This window comes from Fundulus heteroclitus, chromosome 2, assembly GCF_011125445.2.
Source record: "Fundulus heteroclitus isolate FHET01 chromosome 2, MU-UCD_Fhet_4.1, whole genome shotgun sequence".
NCBI lineage: Eukaryota > Metazoa > Chordata > Actinopteri > Cyprinodontiformes > Fundulidae > Fundulus > Fundulus heteroclitus.
In genome coordinates, this window is record NC_046362.1 from 8078772 (window position 1) to 8101537 (window position 22766).

At 40.7% G+C, this 22766-nt stretch overlaps 1 protein-coding gene across 7 annotated transcripts in view; it reads right to left on the bottom strand.

The window, feature by feature from the left end:
* LOC105926251 (unconventional myosin-IXAa) overlaps window positions 1–22766 on the bottom strand; it is a 168541-nt gene that overhangs the window by 128079 nt on the left and 17696 nt on the right. The window lies entirely within an intron of this gene.

Below are 22766 nucleotides of genomic sequence, written 5' to 3' on the forward strand. Positions count from 1 at the left end.
CACCAATTTTGATTTGATGAAGGTGTATGTGTGTGTGTGTGGGGGGGGGGGGGCTGGTTGACCTTTGACCTTTACCTTTTCATTAATATCTTCAAAACCAACGCAGCACAAATGAAACTTTTTGCTGCACAAACCAGCACAAATGGAGTCGAGTTGATTGACACCAATTTCGTCTGATTTGAAGAAGGTGGGGGGGCTGGTTGACCTTTAATGACCTCTAAAAACATTTGTTTATATCTTCAAAATAATAGCGGCACAAACGGAAATTTTTGCTGCACAAACCAGCACAAACATAGCACAAACGTTTGGCACCAATTTTGTCTGATTTGAAGAGGGTGGGGGGGCCAACTTCACTCAGGTTATTTTTTGTTATATGCAAATGTTGTTTTTTTAATGTATGCCTGTTCATGTATGTCAAAGTTTATTTTACCAATAATCTTATTTTTAGTTAATTCAGAAATTAAGAACGTTTTAAAGTAATCCACAATCAATCGCAACTTTCAATATCGAATATTGACATGTCAAACCTTGAATGTGAGCCTGTCTTTCAGTCAAGAGAAGGAATACATGTTTAAAAAAAATAATAAAAAAACATGCTTCATCCTCAGGTTAGTATTACGACTATGGTTTTAGATTTTTGACATTATTGGTCTCACTTCTAAGTCCAGAAAAAGATTAAGGAATCCATTATCCGTGGGCTTTTAATGTGACCCATCACTAATGTCACCACGCCCAACTCTGATTGGCTGTTCAGTCCCTCCTGACATCTCCTCCTCCTAAAGTGCACGCTGCCCTGTACAGAGCCGTGTTTGCTCATAGACAGCAGCAGAGAATCTATCAAGAAGCTTCGCCTCACTGGGTCAGAGAGGACTGGTCAATCCGCAGAGATTTGATTGTGATACAAAATTGTTTCGTTTGCTACATCGTGATTATGTATTTTTGTAGAAAGCTATGGAACCACCAGAATATCTAACCAAAAGGCAAAAACAGACCCTGCGGTCTCAGAGTCTCTGTTTGTGCAGATTTCTCCATCAGTTGGGAGATCGGTGCATTGGGACCAGATGAGCAGAAGTCCAGACAGTTATACAAGTGAAAAAGCAGTGAAATTATGGACAACATCGAGGCACTCAGGTCTGCCTGTAGTGGTGGTTCTGGTGTTGAAAGCTGACATTATGATGGATTCTGAATCTCTCAGATGGGTTAGATCACAGAATTAGGCCAGAAATCTCCTACTGAGAGACAAACTAACTTTTGATAAAGGTTAAAATCTTTATTCAGTTCAGATCATGTCATAGAATATTATTTTTCTGGTCTGAAAATTCATCTTTAATCTGTAGTAGTACAGCAGAACCAGTGAAATGGGTTTTTTGCATTCTATTGTTCAGATTATTCATTAGTAAATATATAATATGCTGAGGACTATTACTAGATTTAAATTTTGCTGCAACTTTAAACATGAATTTGAACATATGTTGATTGTAAATAAATCTCAACCCTGAGAAACTTTAAGAAATCTCTTTCCTTCTTGCTACCTGCAGAGAAGAAAGGGATTGATTTCTGATGGAGAACAAAAGCAGGCTTGTCACACACCCACATAAGCCGTGACAACTTCAGACATTTCCATGACTTTGAGTCACAACAGAGTCCGTAAAGTCGTGGCATTTTCATGCGTCCCATCACAGAGCTGGCCGACTGAATGGACGTTCTGTTTCTGATAGTAAACGAAGCCGCTATCACCAACGCCACAGAGAGCAGTACAAGACGGTCAGAGTCAGAGACTGATAGCTATTAAAAACATGCAGAAGCAGTAGCAGCTAAATGAATTTAAAGGTTAATGACCACAGTTTATCAGACTCATGTAGCCACCGGCACCGTGTGTGTCCATGTGTGTGTGTGTGTGTGTGTGTGTGTGTGTGTGTCCATGTGTGTGTGTACACCCATGTGATAATCCAGGGGCCGTAAAAGTGTGCCAAGATTAACAGCTGCCACCTTCAACACAAGAGAGGCTGTAATGAGGGGACAATGGTTTAATTCACAACTTCTAATAGGGAACACTGCGTCTTATTCTGTCACTCTTTTTCTCACACAGTCATACATACAGTCTCGTTTCACCGACTGAAATGCTCCTAATGTCAGATTAAGTGTCGGTCGGCTACAGAGAAAGACATCAAACTGTAGCTACACCATCAATAATTGTAGGTTTTATTGTCACTAATATTTACAGTGCTTTTTATTGCCCCCCCCCCCCATTAAAGGTGTGCAGGAGAAGTTATGTGCAACAAGAGCGCATAAGAGAAGAGTTTGTTCTGCAGCAACTATTTGCCTCTCTAAGAAGGCTGCTGTCTGTTTTTTTCCAGAAAAATACAGCTTTTTCTTTCTTTCTTTCTTTCTTTCTGTTAATAAACATCTGGTTATTTCAGCAATCGCCATCTAAATATACAGTCTTGGCTGTTCTGGTTATGAAGTAAAGGGAAAAAGAAAGAAATTGTGGGAGAGGAAAGGATGAGGCAGCCAGTCGACCTTTGAGTGCTCCAGACAGATCCTCCTCTCCCTCCTTCTGTCTGGAGTAATCCTGACCACCTACAGCAGTCTGCAGCAGCCCACCACCAGACAGGGATGAGGGGGGGGGGCAGGCAAAGTGTGATGGCTGGAACAGTGAGCAGAGACGGAAAAGAGCTGAGCAGAGAAAGATCGATGAGAGAAGAGAACAAGGCTCAAAATAACCTGATAATGAGCTTTCCGACTTTGAAAGTTATTAGGCAGAAATGGGAATACAGTCAGCACCCACGCTTCAGTTGAGCTGTGTGGAGCTCTCCTTTTTTGTATTTGTGTGTATATCTATCTATCTATCTATCTATCTATCTATCTATCTATCTATCTATCTATCTATCTATCTATCTATATTATATACAGATATAGATATATAGATAGATATACAAAAGGCTGTATTTACTTAGCCTTTTCCAATCAAATAGACCTTTCAATTAACAAATATTAAAATAATTACAAATAAATAACATTTAATTGATAAAAGAATTCACATCGATTCCTCCTCCCACCAATGGTTAAAAAGATTTTATTGGTGAAGAGACCTGCCTATCAAACTAAGCCATTTAAAAACAGCCACAGTGTTTAGAATGACCAATCACTGACGGCTGTGTGGAAGATAGTGTTCCTATAATATGCAGCAACATTCGCCTGGGCAAAGTTAAAGTGTTACAAAGGGAAGAAAAGTGTAAGATTTGGCAACCTAGCTCTAACCATCAACCGCATACTTTAAAAATCCAGAGCTTTGATGTAGATGAAGATCTGTCATTTATACTTTCAACGCTTTTCTCTAAATAGGTTTCCTCTGCCCAGAAATATTAATTTAGCTTCCTTTTAATTATTCTAAAATGGACTAAGAATGGCGGTGAATGGTTTGGGCACTGGGGAAAAGTTGAGATTCTGATACATTAAGAAAGAAATAAATGAGCTCAAAGATTGAAACTATAGCCCCATTCAGAAAAAGATGGGTTTGGCTGTATCTGAGTAACTTCTTGGTAGGATGGAGGGCCCCATCCAGACGGCCCCTCAAAACTCCCAGAGAGGAAGGGTCTGCATTCCCTATGGTGGGAGAGACTTCTCAGATGTAGGCCCTATCTGCATAACCGGCTCAAAACTGCCAAAGTAGACCACGACTCTCCCTTATCATGCATGTGCTAACAAAAACAACAACAACGGAGGACTTTGGAGGTACGGTTGTGTCAGACTATTCAATTTATTGTGGATTTTATACTAACATCTTGCTCCTCTACTGCGTTTGTGAAGACCGCCTTGTCGTCGGGCCCATTTTCTCTCTCCTGCATTTATTGTTTTCTCCCTGCGCCATTTGCTTTTTGTCCTCTTTTTAGCCCCACTTGCTCAGCTGAAATGCGTTTTAGCTGATGAAGTGATCTATGCAACAATCGAGGGTGCAAGGTGGGTTGACCTGCTGCTGTTACGTCATATAGCTTCTAATGGAGACAATCAGAGTGAAGTTGGCGAGTCGTCATGTAAGTCCACAGCAATTAAAGGTGGTTTGCATGGTTAACTTTACTTTATAGGTTACGAATGAGACAATGCAAGTTAAAATAATCAGCTTTAGGAAAATAACAAGAATTCCAACTGTAAACTCTAAAGTCATACATTTAAAAACACGAGCTAATTTATGTCCTTTCATTTTGATGTGTGCCGCATATCTTAAATTTAAAGCCATTTAATTGTGTCTTTATCACATAAGTTGTTCTTTTTGCTAAGTTGTATTTGGTGTTTGAGTTAGAAACTCAGTAAAACCAACTTCAAATAACAAGGAGCCTCAATGTTGGCAAACGATGATTATGACGCCATTTAAAAATAGAAAGATATAAACAAGCACCTTGAAATTATTTCTTCATCCAACAAATTGACTTTGAGCTTTTTTGGGGCACAATTAAATAAGATACTTTTATTCATATCTATATCCTAAACAGCGTTTTTACTTTTCAGTTACTGAGCTAAGCTGCTCCTGTCTGTTGAACCAGTTCCTCTTCTGATTCCTGCACTCTTGCTGAGCTCAGCCATCAGTCTAACCAGGCTAGTCATTGGGCTGGAAAACTGCTCCTTATGACTGCTGCTCTCAAGTTTTCCAGTAAGCAGCTGCTGAAAGCAAATGGTGCCGTTTTCCTGATAAAAATGGATGACAGACACATACTGTGGCGTAAGAGCCTGTGGTTGGAAGTGAGTAAGTGCTAACTGTAATCTGTCATGCACTTCACAATGAAGGAACAGATCTATGTCAAAATGCATGAGCGACAGAGGAAAATATTTTTTCCTACATTCTACATGTGTTAGGACGAGGATCTGGAGTGTCGCATTACAGGCAGTTGCGTACATTGGTGTGTACGGGTTATCTGCGATTTTTAAAGTTGGAAAACATATATGTCTGAACAACCAGTTGGTGAGTCAGTGATGTTTATAACCTGGTGGCACAGGTAATAAAGTAATTATTATAGTTTCAAAGCATTCAGTGGTGAGTTGGATCAAGCCACCTCTAAGGTAAAGGGCAATAATCTTGTGACATTTATTTTCTGCTTGCTAGTTACAAAAAAGCAAAATGAGAATTAACAGAGGCTTTGTAAACTTGTCCTACTGTGTGGAGGGATTTGGTTTCTTTGGATAAAACAACGGGGGAGCAGAAACACACGTTTGCTTCCCTACTTTTAAACATGGCGTAAAAGTTGCTCCAATTGCTGCATTCATTGTTTTGATGCCTATGGACAACCTCTACACGCGCAATGCCAGGCTCCTACAACATTTCTGTACATATTTATGATGGTTTGTTGTTTAAATTGGGTAACCTTGAGAAAACAGGTAAGGCTAGTCTAACTGGACATAGGCTGTGTGGACTTCTTACTTGAACAACTCTGGGATTTAAATGTGTGCTTACACTTAACCAGTTCTAGACACAAATAAAACAGACCAGTGGGGAGAAACCACGTTCGAGTGCCATTGGCTGTACTGAAATTAATATGAAAAAAATAAAAAATAAAAAAACAAACTACTGCATCGCCACTATAGTACTCTAATATCATGCATTCCCCACATGTGTGCCACTGCTAAAGAATCTGTGTGACACTGGCTATAGAAGCAAGAACTCAATAATGACACTAATACTTTAGCTACTTGATACCTGCCCACCTAGGGGTCCTTTTTAGATAGTTTAATTTGTAAAAAGAGACAGAAAGAATACGAGAAAAATCTATAGACTGTGACGTTATGGCAAATATAACAACCTCGGGCCTGACACAGCAGACAATTGTATATTCCACATCCTTGATCCCAACACAAATGAGCTATTCAGAATGAGAGCTCACCAGAGATGACACACATACTCCAAAGACGTGACAGGAGTCAATTTAAACCAAAATCCACTTTATTAGCTAATGTTTAGATGATTAGGTCCCCGTAACAGGTGTTCTTCAACGTGCCAAAATAGATTGCAACATAGGAAACACTTTGGCATCAGCTTAATCTAACAACGCTAAGAGGTAAAATACCTTGAAGATGGCTGTGTACACATCTGTAGATCATTTGTTGGCTCTATGATGGGGGACTGCTTGCTGTGGAGGAGGGGCTGCATGGCTGACAGCTGATGAGAGCGCAGGGAATGTTTCTGTTTTGTTAGGTGATTTGGGTACTAGAGGTGTTGGCAGCTAACATTCAGACATCCAGAATGAAAAGTGGGGGACCAGCTGTAAGCTCCATATTCTATATTATATTGGGTAATTATCATTTAAAAATCCAATGACATTATGGAAGCAGTGGAAACTGCTACCACCAATCAGCTGATAATATGTCATGTTGTACTGGTTGATGTACTATGAAGATAAATGCAGACTGGTGGAGGGACAAGCCTGATAACCAAGGTGGAACATCAACTCCTTAGGCACGTCTCCAAGCTGCTTTGTCAGTAGGAGACGTCTACAACAATATCGCCCAGATGAGAAAAATGCTATTTTTTTTCATTGTAGAATTTGGATATGAATGAAATGGCAATAGATTACTTGCTATTTCCCAGTTATGATCCCCATGATAAACACGTTTTCTTTAAGGCATTTAGAACATTACGTATTGAAGTTCTAAGGAGACGAGAGTAACCCAGACCACTACCTCAAGCAATCACCTTTTTTTTATATTAAACAGAAAGAATTATCAAAAGGGAAACTCCTGACCGATTCTGCAAAAAGACATTAGTAGTAGCTAAAAGTTTTTCCTTGGCCCCTAAGATGATCAGAGGTGGAGAATGATAGGTTGTCACAAATCCCACATGTCGGACTTGCCGTACTTGCTGCCAATATGATTTGGAAAGACGTTTAGCATTTTCTGACACCTTCTTAAATAGCTCCTGGCAGAGAGGCTATTCCGAGAAAAACTGCGTGGCTATCAGAGGTGCAACAGAATTGGCATGACTAATTTCCCATTTCCGGAAATTACCACAGACAAAATTTTCACAATGATAGGTTCAACTGTGAAGTGATGTAGGCCAGGTGTGGAAAAGACGGAAAGAGAAGGAACGGTGGAGGAAAGGTGTGGGTAAGGTGTGTTCACGCGGGATCACAAATGCCTGTAATGCTTTGCTTTGAATGTCATAGTGCTGACAGCATGTTGAGATAAGGCTTTAAGCTGATGCGGTGCAGCAACGAGCTTGTCTTTTTATAGTGAGGAGAATGAAAGCGCAGAGGACATCTTAATGAGGGCGTACCATTCAGCACACTGGTGGATGGGTTCAACTCTCAGATATTCACAGATGTCAGTCAGGTGACGAGAATGTGCAGCAGCCAAAAGAACAAAAATGAAACCAGAACTTCTAGGACAGTGATAATTATGCTAAAACTTAGTCTACGCAGACAGCATTCAACTACCGTCTGCTGTCCTTTGAGAGTTCTGTGTGTAAACTTTTCCATTATTCTGCCAGAAACCACACTGCCATCTCCTTAATGAGGCATCGTTCTGCAACGTGGTTGAAAATATCCATTAGGAGCTGAATAACAGCGATAATAAACTTTATTTCTTTTTAAGTGGCAATAAGAGCCATCAGAGAGCTTTCAAAAACAGATGATGCCAGAGATGATGGAGAAATATAAAGTGCATTGTAAGAACATCTTTTTTTGGAAAAAGGGAGCTTGGCTAGGCATGAACTGACCTGTATCATGATTTAACGTGGTTTTATATAAAGAACATGGAAGTGCAGGGCTGCCCCTCCCTCACCTACAGCTGCACACTGCTGGTCAGCTGTTTGAATGAGGGCTACTACATATCCCTCTTCCTTATTAGCAAGTATGCCATCGTCAAACCTTTGAATTTAGATCTCAAACAATGTCACGCCTTCTCAAAGCTTCCGTTATGAGTTTTCTATCTTGCCATGGATTCTGAAATAACCAAAAATGATATGTTGTATGACTCTAAATGTGAGGCAATGAAGGAGACGTTGTGTATATTCTGCAGTGTCATTTCTGATGCGCTCCCGTTCTGAATACCTTGTGTATGCTGGGATTGATGGGGTGGAACTCACTGCGTTCTGCTTTGTCGTGATTGGGTAATGTATTTTCTGTCATGTAATGTTTTAACTTTCTCGTTTAAAACATTAGATTATTTTCACATTACAAAAGGTCCAACTCACCATCTTCTAATGAAATAGTGATGCTCTAAAAGTGCCTCCAAGTGGAGAGATAGTTATGTGCTGAATAAATCAGAAACTAGGTTTGGTGAAGCATGAAACTAATGGGGACATATGCTTTTCACTTCTTTTTCACATTGAAATCATTCAGTTGTGGTCTATATAAAGTGGAACTGCAAATTTACCCCCACGTTCCCCCTTTTTACCCCTGTTCTGATATGCGTCTGAGAGAGACTTGCCGCCTCTGCGTTGCAGAGCGTTCCACTCCACCACGTTCTGCCATTTTTGTAGGATGCTGAGGGACGGTGAACTGAACAATCACTCGTAGCTTCGGCATTCTTCAGCTTGGACTACAAAACCGTTTCCAGAAATACAAAAATGGCGGTTTCGCGAGACTAGTAAGCTGGAAGTCCAAGGCTCCACAGCCAATACCATAACACAATAAACATGCAATAGAAAACGGAGAAAACTGAACGGCTTGAAAAATATGACCCAAAAAGAATACAATAATATCAACGCAACACCTGGACAGGCTATATTCAAATAGTCCTAAAGACTCCAAGTACACAAGAACATTTATTTAATGGCTAACAAAGTGGATTTTGCATGATATTTCCCTTTTGAGCAATGATATTCTTGCTTTACTGGTGCAATAATGCACATATGTGGTTTACATGGTGTGTGTGAACTTATGTGCCAACATATCCAAAAAATCTGTAGTAACCTAGCATGGCTGATGATTAAATTGTGAATACCATAGCTATAAATGTGTAGTAAGTGGACGTGTCTTCCGACATCTTTGATACAAAAACTGAACAGTGGGACGAACAAAAATACACCGTTTTCATACGTTAACACAGGTTAGCCAGAATAAAATTTCAAAATAGTGCAACTTTTTACATTTTTACCCTAGATGCAAAATCTCTGTATAGTTTTGAACAGTTTTAAGTTACTCAAATAAAATTATTTGTTCTGACATAAACCAGCCTAAATTGACCAGCTAATATTAGTTAGTTCTACTTGTGTTACTCTAAAGAAAAAAAGTGGTAATTGTTTTGCACACACACAACAACAAAAAAAACAATTAGAAAATTACTACTTACTGGTTATTCTATATTTACATTTAGTCAGTGTTTCAACATCCAACATCAAATTCTAAACAAAAACATGTTTAAGATAACATTCTAACTAAAATTAGCATTGTTAAATATTTTCAAAGCCATAGGATTTTTTTCCCCTTTCTGAAAAAAAAAAAAAACAGCCTGATCCTGTTACACTTTTGTGTTATAAATGTGTGTATATATACTGTGGCTTCATGAAACTGCAAGACTTTCACTTAAGGTTATACTGTGAGAACCAAACAACCACAGCCTACACCTGGCTTTGGTTGTTTGGGATGATATAAATCTGAAGACGCAGCAGCCGCTACAGCCGCTACAGCCCACTAACATTGCACACCATCCCACAGCATGTTTGATGCATTGGAAGAACAAACTGGAGGGTTTTTCTGTCTTTATATATGTATAAAGTAACAGCTAAATTGCCCGGTTCAGAAACAGCTTTTAAAAAAAGTTATTGCTCATTACAAGTGTCCAATAATGAACAACTACATTATTCTCATCTCTGGACCAAATAAACTCCCAGATCATTCCTTGGCAAAGAAGGACAATTACAAACTGGAATTTTGCACCCTTACTGAAGCAAGCATCTAATAAAACAAAAGCACACAAACAGCAGTCGGCGCCTTAAAAAAAAAAAAGTCCAAAAAGCTACCAGGGATGGCAGGCATGTGTCCAGCGTATTAAATGCACATGAGAAAGTCGGCGTGTCCTGCAGGTCTGGCTGGCAAACAGAGGCACCCCCCCCCCCTCTCTCTCTCACACAGTCGGTTCTCACCAGCACAACAGCAGTAAACACCAAACCTCAGCATTCCTGGATCCTGCTAACTCACACAAACACATATGTACGCACAGAATCGTCAGACATGGGAGGTGTGGCGTTTTCTGAATGCTCCAAGCTGATGATGGTATTGGGTGTGTTGTACCTCGGATGGTTTGAGTGATAGAACTGGAACTCCACTATGTTACACCTTGAGTGATAAATTTACTGTACATAGACATTTTTCTCTCTCCACGCACACACACCTTTACCTATTAGTACCCTGTTCCACGGGTACTAATATTTAAATACGATATCCGTGTTGTTTAGATTAATTTATTCTGTAAAAAATATTGTGATCAGATGCGAGCATAAGAACCTATGTAAAATAAAACAGAGGGAAATATTGTGCATTGCAAATTATTCAGATCACCCACAAATTTCCATGTATTTTACTGGGATTTTATTCGACCAACACATGACTGTTAAATGGAATAAAAATAGCACATGCTTTGAAATCTGCATTTAAGCCCCTTTATTCTAATGCCCTTATATAAAAGTGAAATTAACTGATTATAGTAGTCATGTAATGTTTAAATGAAATCCAAATCTTTTTGTAATTCAACTTGAATACAAACCCAGGTGATCTATGAAAAGCTTAGAGGTTTCTTAGAAACATTAGTGAATAAAATGTATCATGAGCGATTAAAAAGCATCATGAAGACCAAGGAACACAGCAGACAGGTCAAGGGCAAAGCTGGAGAACGTTGAGCACGGACAGGTTATTAAATAATGTTGCAAACTTTGAACGTCTCTCCAACCGAGACATGGCCGTCTAACTAAACAGACGGGCCTGACATGGAAAGCATTAATCAGAAGAAGGCAAGAGGCCCGACGTAACTCTGGAGGAGCTGCAGCGGTCCACAGCTCAAGAGTCTGTCAAACAGCGGTGACAAGAAGAAACTGCTGAAAGAAAGCCATAAAATGAAGGTTTGCCACAAGCCACATAGGGTATCCGGCTAACACGGACAAGAAGCAGCTCTGGTCACAAGAGAGCAAAAGCTTGAATTTGCAGAAAACCTGAGCATCCTGCTGTAGGGATGCCTCTGTTAAGGCAGAGACAGGGAGGCTGGTTAGAGTTGATATTAAACTGGATGCAGGTAAACACAGGGCAGAAAACCTGTTAGGTCCACCTTCAAGTAAAACAATGACTCTAAACATAAAGCCTGAGCTTCAGTTGAACGGATCAGGTTTCAGAAACCCGTCCAATCCAAAGAGCCATTTTCAATTTGACTGTTACTGAATACACTTCAGCAGCAGCAGTCTAGCGCAGCAAACGCTAAATGAAAAGGAATTTTATGTAATTCTTATTTCTGATCAAAGAGAGGCATAAAGCTTTAGCAAAAAAAAGAAAAAAAAGAAAAAGAGAATGAATTCCTGTTTTTATTTGAACATTGGATTGTTGTGAAAAAGGAAGAACCTTTTTTGTAACCTAATGATACAAAAAACAAATAGAATAGAAACCTATTCCTTCTTTCACTAGTGTTATTTTATTGTTTAACTCCTGTGTAGACATTGCATGAAAACCCATATAAAAACTACTAAAACAATACTTTTCCATTACCATTATATTTTAAAACACTCCTGATATCATAGGGCCTAAAGAGCCACATTCGCTTCCAAAGCTAGAGGTTGGAAATTCCTGGTTTAGATAAATACGTTTTCATACATCTCAATGGCCCAGTCAAAGTCTAGACATACTGTAAATCCACTTACATTTGGACCCAATCTGCAGCAAGGCTTTGAAAACAGTGTTGACAGAGGCTCTCTAGACGATCCAACTGAACGTGAGCTATTTTACAAAAGACAAAGTAAGTCTTTTGTTTTTTCAAGCTGGTAAATACTTCCCCCAAAAAAACTTGCTTCAAAAGGTTACTCTATGAAACGCTGACTCAGAGAGACAAAATAAAAATGCGTGCCACACCATTTAATCATTTTCGTTACCCCTCCCAGTTATGTAATAAAAGAGGCAGATTTAAAGGCCAGCCATAAGCCATGTCTGTGTCAAATAAAGTCTTGATCTACTATAATGCGGTGTTGGTTGGAGCATCACAAAGGGTTAAAAAGTCAACGGGTGTGAAAACCTTTGCAAAGCCCTGTAAGAACGCCTTTCAACGTTTTCGGGTCCGCTGTAAATAGAAACATTTTCATTCTTGTCATACTACAAATAGTTCTTGTTCTCGCTTCTTGAAACGCTGACATTTTGAAGGTCAGGAATTTGTTTGTGCTACGACAGAGCAGCCTCTTCAGACCCCCCCCCCCCCCACAGTCCGAGGTAAACGTCGGCGGAGGAAACAAATCAGCGGCATTTTTCCCCCTCTCTCTCTTTCTGCACCGGCAGCTGATGTGTCCTTCAACCGCAGCCTCACAACCCCTCTAAGTCGCTGGGCAGCGAGGGACAGGAGAAGCGTTTCACATTCCCAAACGTCGGAAAATTCTTCCCCCAAGTATTTATGCTCACACTCAGCTCAAGATTTCTAGATCCTGTCAGGGTTTTGAACACAAATCTTCGTCTTAAATCAAGATTCTTAGCTTCCGCAGAGCGGACAGTGGGACAGTTGTGCCAACTTTACATTGGAGGCATCAGTGCAAGCCAAGCGGGGAAAGTCAGCTTAAATGGCTAAACCTGAAGATCTAGCCTTCAGACCCGGCTGGATAAATAAGTTAAAGTATTCAGCCAACTTTCCCTCAAAAGTTAAAATGAACAAGCTCAATAATAAATTCCTTGTGTGTGTGTGTGTGTGTGTGTGTGCGTCCCTGGATTCCAGCAGGGCACCACAGCTCACAGGAACTGTGCCCACACTGACACATCTGCCAAAAAGCCCAGCACACACAGTGTCGAGTCATAGAGTGCAGCCGGCAAAGGTGTGTGTAAGATGCAAAGTTTGGCACAAAGAAGGTAGGGGGGGAAAAACACACATTCAGAGCCAGATGGTCTTCAGTTGTTTTTTTGGGGTTTTTTTTGCATCGTGTTCCTAAAATAACTATCCAGCCACAATAACACTCTCTTTTGGAACAAAAATCAATATTTCGTGAATGTAAAACTTCCTTCCTTCACAGCGTAATGCTTCCTCCTGCCAGCTTTGAGTCAAAACCATTGTTACATCTACTGACTGTTAAGATAAATAAAACCTAATAGAAGAACGTCTGTGAAAAGAGTGAGAAGATCAAGGCCCACATCATGGTTCCCAGTTATATTCACCACGATGAATGGAACTGGAGGTTAGAAAAGGAGCCTGTATGCTTCCTCTCGCGGCTAGGTGAGCCTAGGAACCTCGCAACGTCCCTTACCGGTGCTAAGAAGCCTTAAGGTATTCCACTAAGCACAGTTCCCCTTACGGAAATCAGCGAAAATGGTCGTAGAGAACAAAATGTGCACTTTGTAGTCACATCCAGGCTGTAGGCCAGGTTTTATCCATGTGCTTATCCGTCACATAATGACGTCAGAGTTAATGGCTGTCTGAAATCGACACAGTAGTCCGAGGCTCCTTTCCTTTCACTGTTGACACCGTAAAAGGTTACGGAGCAGGAGCTAGAAGCTGTTATTAAGGGTATTCAGATGGAGCCTGGGTTTTCTGCCAGACGATCGCGTGCCGGTCAGATTTCTGTGGCCATGTGCACTGACTGAGAAAACCAAAACTCCCATTCACAAAGGGCGCAAACGCGGGGAAGAAATATAATGACTCTTATTTAGAGAAATAAATAAGCTGTCAAAAATTGTGTTCTTATCAGAAATCATAAAGATGTATTTTCTTCTTTTGTTTTGAGCAGAAAAAACAAGTACAGTGTGCCGTCGCCACCCTTTGGTCTGGAGTACAACCCTTAGAAGATTCAGTGATGAGTTCGCACAGAGTTTGACTAAAATCAGCATTTATTTGCTCTAATTTAACCGAAAATTAGGGCAAAAAGCAACAATCTCACTTAAATGACCAATCTGAATATTACTTTGAGGGGATTCAACAAGCTGTTTTTGGGGACCACATAGTTGTGTTCTCTCAACATTACTTTCAGCAGAACGACATGATCAGATTTTCAATACAAAATCGTTTTGAGTTGTATTTATTTATTTTTTGTCAGCTTTCAAAGTTGGAGTCTGTGTTTCTCTAAAATCTTTGAGGACCATTTACTAGAGACAATGGGTTAGGGTTAGAGAGGATAAATACAGGCAAATGCTACTGAAACAGTGTAACAAGGTTTGAGCCCAAGGCTTCAAGCTCTGGTTCAAGCAAAATGTTATAAAAGGGCTTAAAATAGACAGCTTTCACACTCATTAAGTTAGCAAAATAGTTTCACTAGCATCACAGCCAAAATAAAGTTATCTTGGAAGAAGAGGGCGATCAGCATTTGTCTTGGAATGGTTACAGAAATGCACTGATCTGGCTTTTACTGGCGCTTTCAGATTTTGTTTGTAGTTTCAAACTATTTCGATTTTTCTTTCCAAGTACTTTAACAGATACAAACTCAGTTTTAATTTAGTTTTAATACAACAGATACAATGTGACAAATAAGAGGCTCACCGATAAATCCGATGATGGGTAAATCTGACCTGTTGTTGCCAGTCTGTAAATTTTGGGATATGTCGATGGTGCTTTGAGGAACACGGGGGAGAAACAGATGTTTACGGTTTATGACCTGCTCTTTACAAGTCATAGCCAGTCCAGAAAAAGCTGGCCACTTACGATCAAGGGGTGACTGACCATCTTCCTTTAAGATGTATTACTCAGAAATCTCTCAGTGTGCTCCAAAACAGTACACCCAAGAAGTCACCGAATGTGTGTGTGTGTGTGTGTGTGTGTGTGTGTGTGTGTGTGTGTGTGTGTGGCACAAAGTCTGTCCTACATCCTTTGCACTGACGTCATCCCCTCTCCTCCAGAGGGTTGACATCACCTCAACTCTTTTCACTCTCCTTCTGGTGAAAGACACACACACACGCGCACACACACACACACACACACACACACACACACACACACACACTGGTGATTACTGGTGCGGCTGAACTATCCACCACAGATATTGATTGAGAACCCACACCCCTCTTCTCCTGCTCCTCACTAAAACCAGAAATCAACTGAGCATCTCTGTTGCCATGGATACAGGCTAAGTGGAATCCATTAGTGCAAGGAGAACCATAGAGTTTACTGAATGTGATACATCTGTGTATTTTCATCTCTCCATTTCCTTCAAAAAGGGCAGATTTAGATCCAGCAGCTGTTCTAGCAGCACAGAAAGCTCAACATCATCTTTAAAAAGAAAATGTTTTATTATTGGCTCGTTGTTGTTTTTCCCTAAGATGCAGCTAATAATTCCCCTGGAGACGCAGATGACTAAAGATGAGCACTGAGATGTTATTGATCTGTGTGTGCGTGTGTGTGTGTGTGTGTGTGTGTGTGTGTGTGTGTGTGTGTGTGTGTGTGTGTGTGTGTGTGTGTGCGTGCGTGCGTGCATGCGCAAAGAGCAAAGCATTGACCTCAGATTCAGTGCTAACATGACCAACAGAAACATACTGCGACAGATGGTGGGTTTGTCTGGGGCGGTTAGTTTGTTAAAGCTCGGTGTGATCGGTCATACTGTGGAACATGCAGAACATCACGACAGATTCCTAAACAGACATATTTGACCCCAGATTGAAACAAGAAGTTGGTGTTAAGAACGTGACATGGTTGACAACATATTTACTGATTTTAAGTCCTGCGTCATTATATCCTCTATGACTCATTTTCATCATTTAAAGTTTGACAGTCCACCACTGGAGACACAGATAAATGGGTTTTGTGAAAGAGATTTACTTGTGAGATTTACCAATTTGCTTATGACCAAAAGTGGCCCATTTTTCACTCACCAAATCTACGACCTCTTGGTCGGGAGTTAAAAAAAATCCAAAGGTTTTCTGATCGGTGAACACACCATAACTAAGCTGGAACAGCTCTCACTAACAAAAACCCTCTTCAGTGTGGAAGGTTTTACTGAAGGAAGAGGATCCAAAGTTAGCCATTTTAAGTAACAAGTGAAGTTAGAGGAAGTAAAAAGGGTTTAAGTAGCAATCTAAAATAAAATTGTATAATCTCCACGAGGCATGTTGGCTGCTACTTCAAGAGAGCGTGATACTCTCTGCAGATAACAGGAATGTTTAGGAACAAAGTTGTTCTCTGTTGTCCTTTTGAGCTTAGAGATTCTGTCTTTAGAGAGCTGTTTGACAGTAACTCCTTTCTTACACACACACAAATTATGACACTGACTCGACTTCTATTATAAACCGCTATAAACATGATAATATAAACATGACCGCTAACAGCAGGAAGGCTCAAGTACATATTTTGAATGGTGGTATCTACAGCTGCTCAAAAGAAATTGGAACTGGCTAAAATCTGTATGACAGACAAAATACCTAATCTGTCTGATTTGTTGCCTCTCGTGTCTAGGCAAGAATCAAATATATTGTTATAGTACCAGAGATGACTTTAGCTTGAAGTGATGATCTTGTGAGTGGTATAAATGGCACATTCCTCACCAAATGACAGTATAGTTTGAGGGAAGACAACAGAAGCCCCATGAGAACATTTGTGTTGACAGCGATTTGTTTTGGACAAACACCAGAGCTAGAAGGAAAAAAAAAGGCTCCTTCAACGCTTCGGCAACTACTGGATGAAAGAATTCGGACAAAGCAATATTTAATAAGGCAGCAAGGAACAAGAGTCGTACACAAAACAGTGGAATCTGACATGTTAAAAAGGACCGACAAGCTCCCACCAGATGCAAAGAAATCGACAGTCCCACTTTCCAAAGGAGAAGTGCAGCAACAACCCATTTAACCTCATCAGGGTCACAACGTCACTAATGGCTCCATCATCCACATTGATCCTCCCCCATTTCACCTCTACTCCCCGTTTGCTGTGCAGCTCTGCGCACGGTTCCGTGTCTGCCAAACCACAATCAATGCCTTTTCTCCGCATTTGGTGTCCATATTTTTGTATTTTCCAATAAATCGATGATCACATAACCTCTGGTTTTGGTTCACTTCCCCTACACTGCTCAAAGCATAGGATCATTTATAAATAAAAAGAAAAGTGTGTCTTGCTCTTTATTACTGACTTTAAGATGTTTTATATGACTAGTATAAATGGCATTATTCTCTTATTTACCCAGTTTCCCCCTTCCTTTACTTTCCAGTAAAACCAGAAAGGCTCCGGCTGTGTAATGTGGTGGCCTGACAGTTTGTCATGCATAATTCCTGCACCTTAATGAATGGTGAATTTCTGGAGCTAGGTCAAAGTCTGGCCATAATCAAGACTTTTGCAGAAATTGCGAGAATGGAACATGTCACGACATGGACGTAGACTGCAACCCCTGCGATCCACAAGTTCGTGGGCTCTGCCCAGTGAGTTCTTTGTAATCGGAGCGCGTCAGGCCTGAGTACACATGCGGCATACAACACGGCAGGTGAGGCAATTGTTCCACCTGAACGCGTTCTCTCAGCGGGACTGCCATCATGGCTCCAGGTCAACCCTCCTGCCACGCTTTGCAACAAAAATTAGGTCAGCAGCTAATGCAAGGGCAGGTTTGATTGTGCACACACATACGTGTGTGCATGTGGGTTTGTAAAAATACATGAAAGAGGCTATAGCTAGTGCAAAATGATTTTTGAATTGAAAAGATCTGCAACAATTCTGTAAAGGTGGGTTGAAGGTTGACAATCTTCATCTCGCAAGCAGGTACATGTAGAAGACGGCTAAAGGACATGATGGGGGGGGGGTGAAAAACACTATTTGACGACACATAGAAGGGAGACTAAATCTCATGTTGTGCTCATTTGACAATAACCCTTTACCATCCGTTGAAATGCCATAAAAGGTCATCATTTGTTTCTACAAACTTCCCCCTTTATGTTCACAGTTTTTATTGTCTTTGATCACTAATTAACCCAAAAAGGTTAAGACTGGTCATAATGACTTACTCTGTAGGGTGGCCTAAGCCGATGCTTAATTTCTCTAGTCAACATAGACCACATTAAACTAAGAAGGCGGTAAAAGTAGTCAAACGAAGACGAGAAGAGCCGGATCCTGCAGCAGAGCCAGCTGCTGCTGTCCACAGAGGGAAGAAAAGCCCTCGATGAAATGTTCTTATACTGTAGGGGTCTGCCTGCCCCCCCAGAGCTTAATGTCTCCCTTTAGACTTTCCACAGTGGCTCTTAATAACTTTGGCAAAAAAAAAAAATCCTCTTGAAATGAGTGAGGAAAATAATCAGTAAAGTACTATTTCTCTATTCTACATGAGAAAGAATTTTTCTCATAATGTAAAAATCCCGTTTTGTTTGTCGTAAAAGCATGCAGTAGAAACCACTTTTTTTTTTTTATTCATGAACCTGATCATTTATTTTAAGTGTAAAGTAGGTCTTTTGAACATGGGAAATATTATTTAGTGGTAGAGAGGACAACAAGGGTTCTTTGGACTGTAAAGCAAGGTGACCCCCAGTACAGATGCATCTAGATCTGTTTAATCAACCAAAAAAAAAAAAAGTGTATGGCTGCAAACCTACCAGCTAAACTGACAGACTGGGCAGAGGGCTTTAACAGAGAAGCACCCAAGATGGCTATGAGCTGCAAAAATTCGTAGCTCAGGTGTGCAAATCTGCTGATTCGACAACATCAGTCGACCGCTTCCCCTGTCCTTTCAGAAAGACAGGCAAAAACAAAAGCTATTGATGAAGGATCGCCATGAGAGGTCACGACAGCATCGGACACAAACCAAATGAGACACAGCAAACACGTGGAAGAAGGTGCATGTCCGGGAAAACCAAAGTCGATTTATGTGGCCTACATGAAAAAACAATACGTGTGGCAGAAAATTGACTGCATATGACCCCTAAATGCACAATTCCCACAGGGAAATATAGAGCAGGCACAGTCATGCGAAGCGTTAATGAAAAGAACGATGGAGCTAAGTACAGAGCAATCCTGGACCAAAACCTGTTAGAGGCTGGGAAATATGAGAGAGGGCGAGAGGTTGGCCTTCCAACAGGAAAGGATCCGCCAAACATTCAGCCATAGCTACAATTGAAGGGTTCAGCTTAAAATATATCCATGTGTTAGAATGGACCGGTCAATGTTTACACCTAAATGCATTTCAGAATCTGTTGCAAAACTTAAAAACCTGCTGTTTACAGACCCTCTATATCCAATCGGATCGAGCCTGAGTTATTTCGCAACGAATGAATAAAAATGTCCCAAGATGTCTAAAGCTGGTTGACACATGCGGCACAAGACATGCAGACGTACCAGGAACAGAACGTGGTTCCTCAAAGTGGTGACTCAGGGGGATTAAACAAGAATATATTTTAAAATTTGTAGCATTTTATTGCAAAAAAAATAAAAAAATAAAAATCAAACAAGATTTCTTTCCACATTGATGCAGGATTCCTTGGTCAATTCTGGAAAGTCAAAGAGATACTTTGGAGTTTTTAGTTGCCACAGGACAACATGTGAAAGCTTGGGGTATGAATATCTTTACCTCACCATGGGTGCTTAATATTTCTGCAAACCAAGAGATGCATTCCATGGATAAGAACATTTGAGTTGTTTTAAATATTTAAAATCTGCTTATAGAACCACACTTCAGAAACAACCAAATAATCGTATTTTAAAAAGAAACAGGACACTGACATGCATGAGCTTTCCAAAAACTAAAACGGTGAGTAGGATTAAAGGCACGGGGAGGTAGTGAGATGCAGGGTCGTTGTAGGCTTAATGGGAGGCAGCAGATGAAAGCGAGAGGCTCTGGGGCCGATTCCTGTCAAAATGAATCACGGGTTTGGAGCTTAGCGGAGGAGTGAAGTCCTTCATCTGACAGGAAGAGGAACAGTCCCGCTCAACAATGAGCAAGGATCGACACACACACACACACTCAAAAAAAAAAAAAATAAACAAATAAAACCTGCCCCAATCAGCAAACGGCAGCTAAAATAAAATGCAGCCCATCTAAAAAGTCAACATGTGTCTGGTGACAGAGCTACGTCCAGCACGTCCACTGAGAGACGGTAAGGAGTTTCCACATCCTGTGTTTAGTATTATTGTTGTCTGGGCCTTAACTCAACCTGAGGCAGAGTTCATGTTTGTGAAAGGAGGAAACCTCCACATGATGTCTGAGCGTTGACCAGCCCTGCTCACAGGCTTGTAAACCCTCCTGGGGGAATGGATCTGGGCACTTTTAAAACCGTCCGGGAGATGAACGGCAGGCAACAGCAGGTTCGCCTAAAAAATCCACGGATTTTAGAGAAATCCAACGTGTCTGGACTCAATAATTGTGCGCTAATGGGCTGCTCACTTCATTTATTTACCTGCCTCCATCTCTCTTTATAGTAGAAGTTCATCTCACTTCTCGGTTTCAGTTGGACACATCAGCACAGCCCCCCCCCCCCCCCCCCCCTCCTCCCTTTTACGCTGAAACCCAAGAGGAAATGACCCTCCAATCAGAGAAAACAGAAGATGATTTCTAGGTCCTCTTTTTGTTATGGCGAAACATGAAGCCATAGGAGACAAAGGGAGAAAAACCGCAGCGTGGTCACTTTCACTTCCACTTTAGGGATTTTAAGCTGCAGAGCTTCCTTTGCCGCCTTTTCCCCTCTCCATCATTTCACACCATTCAGTCTGTTTACACACGCAGAGCAGCACAAGCCTTTACTTAAACATGGCTGTCTTCCTGGGCACTAAATATTAAAAGCCTGGAAACCTGAGAGCCTGGGCCGGCAGGATGGCCTACATTACCTGCGGGTCCCCTTGGCAGGCTGCGTTCTTTCCTAAGACGCCGCAGTGCTGAGAGCGGGTCACACAGACGTGGACCGAAACGAGCAGACGGGAAAAGTGTCAGCAGCAGATCCAAGTGAGGAGTGACGGCAGGTAATAAACTGGCCTGTGGCTGCATGGCTCGATTCAGTCTCCATAATGTGGCACAAGGACCTTAACGACGTCTGCAGGTCCAAGCTGTTCCACAAAAATGGAACTTCTCAATTAAAAATAGGTTTTTGAGCATAATTTACAATGTCTATGCAAAAGTTGAACATACATTTTTTTCAGTTTGGCATTGTTTTTTGTTTTTTTTTGGGGGGGGGGGGGGCAATTTAACAAATTGCATTCTATTCAAATCGTTTTACAGATTTCGTTCTTTACACTTCCTCAGAAGGGTGGATCGAAGACGCATTTCAATTGGTCTGCCTGGACTGAAAGCAGAAAGATGTGGTACTTTCAGATGTAGTGATATGTCCGCATATGTCCCAAAATACAATCCAATATGCGCATACATACGCCCCCAAACTTTCTGTTACGCTGACAAAAACCTGTGGTGAGAACCATGCTGGTCTATGTGAGAGAACTGTGCAGAAAGAAGCTAAACCTTCAGACATTATAGTTTAGAACGTTCAAAGCAAAACGCTATGTTTTATTTTTGTCCAAGCACGATTTACCTGCAAAAAAATATTATAAGCTGTAAAATCAGTGAGTCATATAAAAACAGGATGACCTTACTCTGGAGTTTTAGCAAATTTTACAGCATGAATACATTTTCTGCAGGAGCAAGAAGGGAGTTTATAGACTACTGTAGCCAAGGGTCAAATCAGATATGCGTTTAGAAACAAAAATCAAACTGGAAAGGTTTCAGGTGGATGCTTTGTGGTAACTATGGGCTCAGAGTTTGTCTGTGGTGAAGCACCTCAACTGGGCTGCAAAAAAAAAAATATATATATATAGCTAGATATCCAAACAAACAGACTCTGCTGAGCATCAGATCCCCTGAACATCGTTAATGAGTGAGTTAAGTTCAACACCATCCCTATTCAGTACATTATGTAGTACTGATAGGGATGAGCTAGAATAGTATCAGACTGAAGACGTCTGCAAATGTCTAATCTTTAATGGCTCGACTTGCAAACATGAGAGAAAAAAAACCTTCCAAATATCAAACAGAGCATGTTTAACAACTGGATGATGAATCTATCTGGATAGCAATGTGCAAAGATGCAACAGATACCACAACATTAACGTTTACATTACAGTTTCAGTTTTACCAAGCTCAGAGTACATCTCCATCAGCAGAGGTTGACCTGTTAACAGTGTGACCAAGTGACTTAAAGATCATCTGATGCTTTCAGAAGTTTCGGCATTCGCGCAGAAGAAAACACTGTAAAAACTTGGATTAGGGTCATGGATCTCACCTCACATAGATTAGTGTTAATGGGAATAGCTACTGAGACAATGAAAAACAAGAGTTAAATTGATAGATTTAGATTAGAAACTAGTTTGGGAAGCCACAACTGTCTGGTTGAACTCCAATAGTCAGACATTTGGACTTTTTCTCCACTGTTAGATGCAATAATTAGTTTTCCTTTGTGCTTCCCAATTTTTGATCTGAAGGTTATTTCCAAAAATAAAAAAAGGCTTCTTTAGATTCACATTAAGAATGTTTTTTTTTTTACTATTGTTGAAATGTAAAAATCTAGAGCTGCAACGCGAGTTCTTAACCAAGAAATGGAAATGTTCGTTCACCGAGGAAAAAAACACTTCAAAACACAATTTTTTTCCTCTGAAAGCAGATTCCCAATGATTATCCTCGGTCTGCGTGTTACCATGGCAACGGCCCTGGCTCAGTCATCCTCTCTGGCCTC